The sequence below is a fragment of the Poromitra crassiceps genome (assembly GCF_964638095.1).
Source record: "Poromitra crassiceps genome assembly, chromosome: 15".
In the NCBI taxonomy this organism is placed as follows: domain Eukaryota; kingdom Metazoa; phylum Chordata; class Actinopteri; order Beryciformes; family Melamphaidae; genus Poromitra; species Poromitra crassiceps.
In genome coordinates this window covers 13,853,848-13,863,332 of record NC_139634.1, presented here as the reverse complement: position 1 = coordinate 13,863,332, position 9,485 = coordinate 13,853,848, and the positions used below count along the sequence as shown (strand labels likewise).

General features: G+C 44.2%; 1 protein-coding gene across 1 annotated transcript in view; it reads right to left on the bottom strand.

The window, feature by feature from the left end:
- Nucleotides 1-7,700, bottom strand: part of LOC310790632 (histone H3.2) — a gene marked incomplete at its 3' end in the record, with an annotated part of 494,832 nt that extends 487,132 nt beyond the window's left edge. The window contains exon 1 of the mRNA XM_083652340.1: nt 7,625-7,700. The remainder of the gene's footprint in view (nt 1-7,624) is intronic.
- Nucleotides 7,701-9,485: the final 1,785 nt, after the last annotated feature.

Sequence of the window (9,485 nt, the reverse complement as noted above, 5' to 3'; positions counted from 1 at the left end):
CCACTACAGATGACAATAACAAAGGAAAAGAATAACATTTAGAATTTTGGATTGTTTACACTGATTTCAAGGCGGTTGAAATTATTTTCGGGATGGTTCCGGGGCGGCGATGTCATTCTGCTGCTGCTGTTGTTTTGGAAAAAGTAATGCAAAAGTAGCGTAATAAGTAACGAGTTACTCTACACAGAAAGTAATATTGTAAAGTAACTTATTACTTTACAATGAAAGTAACTAGTCATATGTAGTATATTACATTTTGAAAGTAACTTGCCCAACACTGGACACATTGTTTCAGTGTTATGTTCACTGTGGCACAGTGTGGGACAAGACATCTCATTGTACTTGCATGGGCTACTTGAACATTCACTTAGATTGGGGAGGCTTATAGCCTACTCAAGGTTGTTAGCCTCTGGGGCTTATAGCCTACTCAAGGTCATTAGCCTCTGGGGCTTAGAGCTTACTCAAGGTCATTAACCTCTGGGGCTTATAGCCTACTCAAGGTCGTTAGCCTCTGGGGCTTATAGCCTACTCAAGGTCGTTAGCCTCTGGGGCATATAGCCTACTCAAGGTTGTTAGCCTCTGGGGCTTAGAGCTTACTCAAGGTCATTAGCCATTGGTGCTTATAGCTTACTCAAGGTCATTAGCCTCTGGGGCTTATAGCCTATAAGGTCATTAGCCTCTGGGGCTTATAACCTATAAGGTCATTAGCCTCTGGGGCTTATAGCCTATAAGGTCATTAGCCTCTGGGCGTCTGGCTGCAGCTGCGGCGTGTGGACTAGCCTATTTAAATTCACATGACTAGTTATAGCAAAAAATACTATACAACTAACTAACTATAGTTACTCCCAACACTGATGGAGAGAAACATACAATAATTTAGATAAAAATGAGTAAAAGACAAAACCTGAATAGAGATGACATATGATCACACACACACACACACACACACACACACACACACACACACATACACACGGTGAACATCAGACAGAGCGTGCTCCAACATCAGTCACAGGTTGTGACCCTGCGAGTGCAGTTAGTGAACCAATCAACATTCAGCTCGGAAGGGAATGAATGTGTGTGAGCAGTGAATGACTATGAGGAAGGCAAAAGGACAAATGCATCTAAATCTATCCAAAGTCAGAGAAAAAAGAACTGAATATTTTGGAAGAGAAAAAAAACGGTTTTGTGGAAACATCTGGTGTTGTTTTGTCTCCATGTGTCCGCTAAGTGAATGGAGGAGAGAAACATCATTTGAGAGAGACAGAGAGAGAGAGAGAGGAAGAGAGAGGGGAGAAAATAGCAGATAGAGGAGAGTGAGGAAAGAAAGAGAGGGATGAAGAAAGAGAGAGGAAGAGAGAGACCCACCACTGAGCACAGAAGTCAGACTGATTTGATTCTCAGCACTCCCACAACAATCTGGCAACAGTTTTCTCCTCTTGCCCTCTCCCTATCTCTCTCTTCTCCACTGTCTTTCTTCCCTCTTAAAGGAACACACACACCACATTTTCTACAGCTTTTACATGTTCTAGAGCTTGGTAAACCTTGGGTCAGCTAGCCCCTTAGACACCAAAATCAGCCATGTGCCCCTATAGGCTGCTCGCTCCATGTTGAGTCACGGTGATATAGAGTGGCAAAGTCCCGCCCCTCAGGGCCTACATGCACCAGCGTCTGAAAAAATATGAATGGTGGTGGTAATATGAATGCTGGTGAATGGGCGCGAGACAATAATTCATTTATTCCGTTTGAATTGTGCACACATGATGTTTGTCAATTTAAAAGATAACTTTACAAGTCAAGAAAGTCGCAGTTTGTCATAAAACCGTTGCACTATAATATAAGTTATCAATCAGAAAGACTACACAACACAACATATCCAGTTGCATACTGTAAGTGATGTCTCTCTCGCCAGGCCGTGTTAGTGTTGGTGTGACGTATATTGTGCGAGATGAGAGATGTAGTTGATTGAGCGGTTTCTTACCAAACTAAACGTTACTTTTCAGTTTTACGATAAACTGGGGCTTTCTTGACATGCAAAGGTAGCTTTTAAATTGAGGAAAAATCACATGTGTACATCATGGCACAATTCAAACAGGATCAAAAACATTATTATTGTATTTCGCCATTCACCACCACTCAGTCATATTTTTTTCCGACGCTGCGTGTGCTGAAGCAGGAAGTAGGCAGTGTCTTTGGCTCTCTATATCCCACATAAGTAGACTGACTGTTTAGTAATACAAAGTTAGTCGTTCTTATTAGATGATGTGTAGATTCATGAATTTTAAACATGAACTCCATGCTAGCCTGGGTGAACCCAGCCTCCACGTGACCTGCTCTCAGACCTGTGTGAATGAATGAATGAATGAATGAATGAATAATTATTTTATTTGCGTGTCATGCCACATTGTGGCCCATCCCACATGGGATTATATGACACAGTTACACAAAATATATACATTTTCTTTTTCTTATTTTATCTATACATTTCATTCCTCCTCATCAACCAAGCCTTTTCTAAGAAAGTGGCAAATGCAAGTTTCATATTGGAAGAGCCGTATGAATTTTTCAGAGTCTTCCAACCACACAAATTCATTTTCTTTGTCTACCTTATTAAAAAAACTCTGCCTGATAGTATTATAGAAGAGACAATAGAATACAAAGTGTGTTTCGTTTTCAACTTCCTTAAGTTCACACAGACTGCACAGTCTATCCTCCTCAGCAGTGCCCACAAATCGGCCTGGGTGACTGGGAACAATGCAGATCACGTGGGGGCTGGGTTTACCTAGGCTAACTCCATGCAGCCAGGTTTATCTTTGACACTTTTTCACATACTGTAAGCACTCACAGTTCATCCACTGCACAGTGATTTTCAGCAGTCCTTCCACAATTTGTGTAAATATTTCCAATCACAGTACACAAAACTGCCAGAATTAGCTGCATGTCATGTAAGATCACTCAGCAGTTAGCTTTAGAGACTACATAGTGTTTGTTAAAGAGCAGTCTGCCAGGGACACATGCGAGATATTCCAATATCCCATCCTTTCTCTTGGATAGGATCTTCATTGTCATAGTCAAAACAAAATAATCTGTCACCAGTAGGCCAGTGGTTCTCAACCACAAAATAAGAATACACATCTATTCTCTTGTGAAATAATGCATTTGTCTAGGCCTCCTCTGATATTTAATTAAAGAAAAAGTAAAAAAAAAAACTTGGGTTGAAGTGTTCAACACTGCACACGATGCAGCCTGTGGGGCATTGTGGGTAGGCAAAAGACATCAGTCTGTAAGCCGGTTGAGAAACACCGACCTTTGGCTAATCTTGACGTGCATGATGTCGGGGCCTGTTGGCTAAAGCGGCTTCGTCACCACTTCTGATTCTGATTTCCTCCATTGCAGTTCCAGACTTGGGGAGACGTTCACGGTTCAAGCGGTACCTCCTGGTGGGGAAGTCTTATCTGAAAAGTCTGACAGTACAAATAGACTTTTCTTTGAGGGCTGATTTCCCATGTGGTGAACAAAAGTTATGAATTGGGCAAAATGGGGATAATTCAATAGTGAATGTCTCTTGGTCTCATGAGAGCTGAAGAGACAGGTTTGAAAAAGTGTGTGGTATAGATTTGAAAAGTCCCCGCTTGTAATTGGTTGAAACAAACAAGTGATGGAAAAAAATGGCGACACCACAAAAGCAACACATTGAACTAGTCAAAAGGAAAGAGTGAACATCCTTTTTCCAAACACCAAGCCCTTCTTTCTACAGTATGAAACCCAACTTTGACGGGCGTCCCGGAAGCTTGGTGGGAAGAGACGCATGTCATCAATTTGTGAGGTTGATGGTTTGAATTGTGCTGCGGACCTTTGACTCAATGCACCCTCTCACCCGCATCATCCCTGCACTGTAAAGAGCTCAAGAAGAAATGCCTTAAAATGGCTGTGAGATTTCTAAACAGTCCCCATATTTCACTTTTGACACTTTCCAGTGTTTTATTTGATGTCTTGAGGTCCATTAAAAGCTGTGTGTATGGTGTCATGTGCCAAAAACCCTCTCAATCCCCTCATCAAGAAAAGACTGTTTCTGTTGCTGTGTCTTTAATTCTCATTAATATTAACGACCCTCTGTTCTGATTGGCTAACCATTTCTACAGTTAAATGTGAGACACTGCAGCACCACGCAGGGAAAGGTCTTTGCTAAATAGAGATTAGTTAGACCTTTTTTTTTTTTATTACAAAAATGATTTTTTTTTTATGCCACAAAGTTACAGAACTCCAAATGGCTCGTTTAGAGGCTCGTTTTACTCATGATTTAGGCATGCTTCTTGATACTTTCACCATGTTTAGATAGCTCATCCAACTCCTTTAGTGCACGTTCACACCATACGGCAATCCCACGCTGAAGCCACGCAGTTTCATTTCGGCGTCCTTGTTAATAGGCGAGTCCGTTCACACCAGCCACACGCCACGCCACGCTAAAGCTACGCTGAACCAATAGAGTAGTTTCAGCTTCTGTTCTATCTTCCAAGCATGCAGCGCGCAGCAGCCGACGTGCCATAGGCATGAAGTCAATGCAAGTTGTGAGGGGGGGGGGGGGGGGGGGGGGAGGGGCCAGAGGAGCAGCTCCGAGCCAGGCGCTGAGGAAAAGAGTGTTTCTGGTGTGACCGGTTTAGCGTGAGCTCAGCTTCAGCTTGGCTTGAGCTTTGCTTCGGCGTATGGTGTGAACAAAGCCTTATAATCACAGTGACATTAAGGGGAATCCTGTTTTCCATTGTATTTTGTCATGTCAGCTGACAACGTTGATTAGCTACACTGTTCGCCACATATTCTTTGAGAAATAACTTAATTTTGTGCTCAAGTTCAAAAAGTTAAGTTACTTGTTAAAATGAGACGATTACGAATGACTATGGAACTGTAGTTACACTGTTAGGCTACACATATGGCAAATGTGATTCTGAGGATGAGCTATCATGCAACTAGCTAGCTAGCTCTTAGATATATTAGCTAAGCCCACTGCTGCCTGCTGTTAAACGCCACTGATGTGACTGAAACACTAGGATGTAGCCGAGAAGTCACGCCGGTTTCAATGGTGCAATCTGTTTTGCAACCTGTTGCCCAGCTGTTGAGAAATCTGCAAGCTAATGTGGTAATGAGGATCATCTGTAAATAGGCATACTTTTTCATACCGATGTAGCTCATGCAAATAGCGTAGCACAGAATCAGATGACCTACATGTCATTTACTATTAACCAGTGCATTTGAAGTGTAGTAACACTGACTGGAGTTTTTTTTTTTAAGATTAAATAATGACATTGTTGCCAAAATAACACTTTTACAGACTGGATTTTCTGGTTTGGAGATACAGTACGTGGGCTATAGAATGATACTAATGGAAATATTCATTTTTTTCCAAATAAGATTGTTGGAACATTGAATTTTGCAACAGCAGTTTCTCTAAATTGTATTGCTTATGCACTCTGTCACTCTGGCTTTCATTTCCATACATTGGCCTTGCCTGGTGCCTGGTCTTTTGATGGCAATGCAGGCAGGCAGCAGAACAGGCCTGAGGGTTTACAGATGAAGACGACAAAACTACAGTTGGCTGCTGCTGAGCTTCTCACACCACATAACTAAACTCTCTCTCTCTCTGTCACCCTTTCTCTCTCTATTTCTCCCCCTCTCCCTGCGTGTCCCTCCATGTCCCTCTCTCACACAGAGAGAGGGACATGGAGGGACACACAGTCCCTCTCTCTCCACGTCCCTCTCTTTTTTTGTGTCCCTCCATGTCCCTCTCTCCATGTCCCTCTCTCTCTGTGTGTCCCTCTCTCCATGTCCCTCTCTCTCTGTGTGTCCCTCTCTCCATGTCCCTCTGTGTGTGCCTCTCTCCATGTCCCTCTCTCTGTGTGTCCCTCTCTCCATGTCCCTCTCTCTGTGTGTACCTCTCTCTCCATGTCCCTCTCTCCATGTCCCTCTCTCTGTGTGTCCCTCTCTCTGTGTGTACCTCTCTCTCCATGTCCCTCTCTCTGTGTGTCCCTCTCTCTGTGTGTCCCTCTCTCTCCATGTCCCTCTCTCTGTGTGTCCCTCTCTCTCCATGTCCCTTTCTCTGTGTGTCCTTCTCTCTGTGTGTCCCTCTCTCTGTGTCCCTCTCTCTCCATGTCCCTCTCTCTCCGTGTCCCTCTCTCCATGTCCCTCTCTCTCCGTGTCCCTCTCTCTGTGTGTACCTCTCTCTCCATGTCCCTCTCTCTGCATGTCCCTCTCCGTGTCCCTTTCTCTCTGTGTGTGCCTCTCTCCATGTCCCTCTCTCTGTGTCCCTCTCTCCATGTCCCTCTCTCTGTGTCCCTCTCTATCCATGTCCCTCTCTCTCCGTTTCCCTCTCTCCATGTGCCTCTCTCTCCGTGTCCCTCTCTCTCTCTGTCCCTTGGGTGTCCTTTTCATCCCTTTCTTTCTCTTTTATTCCACATGCTCTTTCCTTTTCTCTCTCTTTCTCTCTCATCACTGCTTCCTCTTTCTCTCTCTCTCTCTCTCTCTCTCTCACTCACACACACACACACACACACACACACACACACACACACACACACACACACACACACACACACACACACACACACACACACACACACACACAGACTGTCTTTCTATTATACTCTCTCTCTCTCTCTCTCTCTCTCTCTCTCTCTCTTGTCTCTGTTTTTTACAAGCTGAGAGACAGTGTGTTAGTAATTAGCTTCTTTTTGTGGTGGACGAGGCCAGTGACCAGCACAGTCTAGCGGCTCCGCGCTTCACTGCTCACACACACACACACACACACACACACACACACACACACACACACACACACACACACACACACACACACACACACACACACCCACACACAAGTTGGCAAAGGCGAACATTGATATAAAGCTGTCACACAGAATTTCCTCTGGGTTGACCATGTCTCTCTCTCACACACAAGTAAACAGACACACACAGACATACACACACACACACACACACACACACACACACACACACACACACACACACACACACACACACACACACACACACACACACACAGTACACGAACAAACATGCATGCATACACAATAAGAAAATATGTACTTCTCTGCGTCCCTCCTGTCCTATTCCCCATGCGTCAAATTGGGTATGCTATTCACCTTATGTAGCCCCGCCCACTTGACCCAGTTGTGTTACGACTTCCTGTTCAAAACTGTTTCACCTGCTCAAACCTAGTCTGACTCACTGGTTGCAATTTCACATTGAGTGGCAGATGATTATAGAGGCCGATAACACAATGAACACAATATAAGTACTGTGCTGTCACAGGAAGTGTCAACACAATAGGAAGTAATTGACTGACCCCCGCGTTGGAACAGAAGGTGAATACCGACGCAGGTGCTACCTTTTCTCCTCCTTTTTGGATGCAGTCCAGCAGAACTTCCCACAACGTCAGAAGGTCGTGAGATTCAAGTGTGAGCTGCAGCTCAGTCACAGAGTAGAGCTGGCTTCACTCCTCCTAGCAAATTACCTAAGTGCCCATGTCCCTGCAGTGCATACATGAGGGTGTGTATGGCATATGTGGGTGTTTGTGCGCCTGTGGTATAACTGTTGGATGATATCCTCATACATGAGAGAGAGAGTGAGTGTGTGTGTGTGTGTGTGTGTGTGTGAGTGAGAGAGAGAGAGAGAGAGAGAGAGAGAGAGAGAGAGAGAGGGGGGGCAGGTTTGGGTGGGGGTAATCATTACTTTAGCCAGACAGGTCTTTGGCTAAGGCTCTCCCATTGCCCCTTATTATCTTCCCATACACTGTACTATATAGACTTACTGTATGTGTGTGTGTGTGTGTGTGTGTGTGTGTGTGTGTGTGTGTGTGTGTGAGAGAGACTCATTGAAAACACACACACACACACACACACACACACAGACCTGTTTCTGACGTAAAGTTGTGAAAATTATTTTTTCCAGCATGAAATTTTGAGATTTCTTTTTCCCACAGTGGCCACCCCATTACAAACACACTGAAACATTGTCCAGATAGCTATTTTTATAACGTTTCGACACCTTGTGGTCCCAAAATTATGCTAGGGGTCACATTTGAGCCGTTGTGAAATTGAATGTACAAATTTTCTCATGCGAATCATTGTCCTGTTAGAGCAAACTCTACTCCTCCTGACTTTAAGCCCTATCTTAGTCCAACTAGTCTCTAGTCTAGACATACAACATGTGCTTGAATGGAGGCTCTTAGACAGTGAGGATAGGCCCAAAAAGTCTCTTCAACAGTCCGTTCAGCACTTTTCTAGTAATACAAGCACGCACACACGCACTAGCACGTACACACACACACACACACACACACACACACACACGAACGAACGCACACACACACGAACGCACGCACGCACGCACGCACACACACACACACACACACATTTGTTACATAGGCCAAGGCTGTAAACATGCTTAATCCTGTTACAAAGTGGGCCATTTTAACATGAGGGTGAATAGGAACGACTCCCTTTTTAGGTCCAGCCTCAAGTGGCCATTCGAGGAAATACAGCTTTCAGTATCACTTCCACAGCGCCCTCTTCCAAACCCTGAGCTGATACGCATGCACGCACGCACGCACGCACGCACACACACACACACACACACACACACACACACACACAGACACAGACACAGACAGACACACACACACACACTCATGTTTCTGAATGGGCAGTTAAATCATGCCATATGTCGCTACAGTTCCTTTGTTTCATTGCGAGGATATTTTTTCTCTTTCTCCTCGCAACGTTTGATTGATGGTCTAATTTACTAGAGGAGTATCACACACACACACATGCGCACACACCGCACACACTACCACTAAACGGAGAGGCTAAACAAAGTATCCGCTAATTCCTCTTTCAGTTTTCCACCACTCTGCCTTCACTCCAGTCTTATGTTCCAATAAGACTGAGACCCAGGCAGACGCTCAGATGCTCTTTGATATACTATACTGTATATATCATAAGGCTTTTGGTGTTATGGGTAAAAGTGGCTCTCCTATTGACTTTGTCCTGCCATGGAGAAATAGTGAGGATCAGTGATATTGTGTTTCACAAAGATGATAGGGCATTCAGGTGACAGCCAGAGTACACAGCTTCTTTACTTCAATACAATTATAGGGCTGCTCATGTTAAAAAAAGACTAAAAGTAGAAGACCTCAAAACTAGTACGTAGAAAGTATTTCTACCGGCTATTTCTGTGCAAAACTAATTGAAGCTTGCGTCATATTGCAGTAATACGTAATTCAGACTATTAAAGTAAAAGGATCCCCTCCAAACATTGATGTGCACGAGAGACAGAGACAATGAGAGGGAGGGCGATCGACTAAAAAAAAACTCTCGTAACGGACAAGCCCGTCTTTTATTGTCACACGAACACCACAACACATGCATGCGGCCACAACACACTCATGCGGTGGCCGGTGAAAAGTGTCCTCT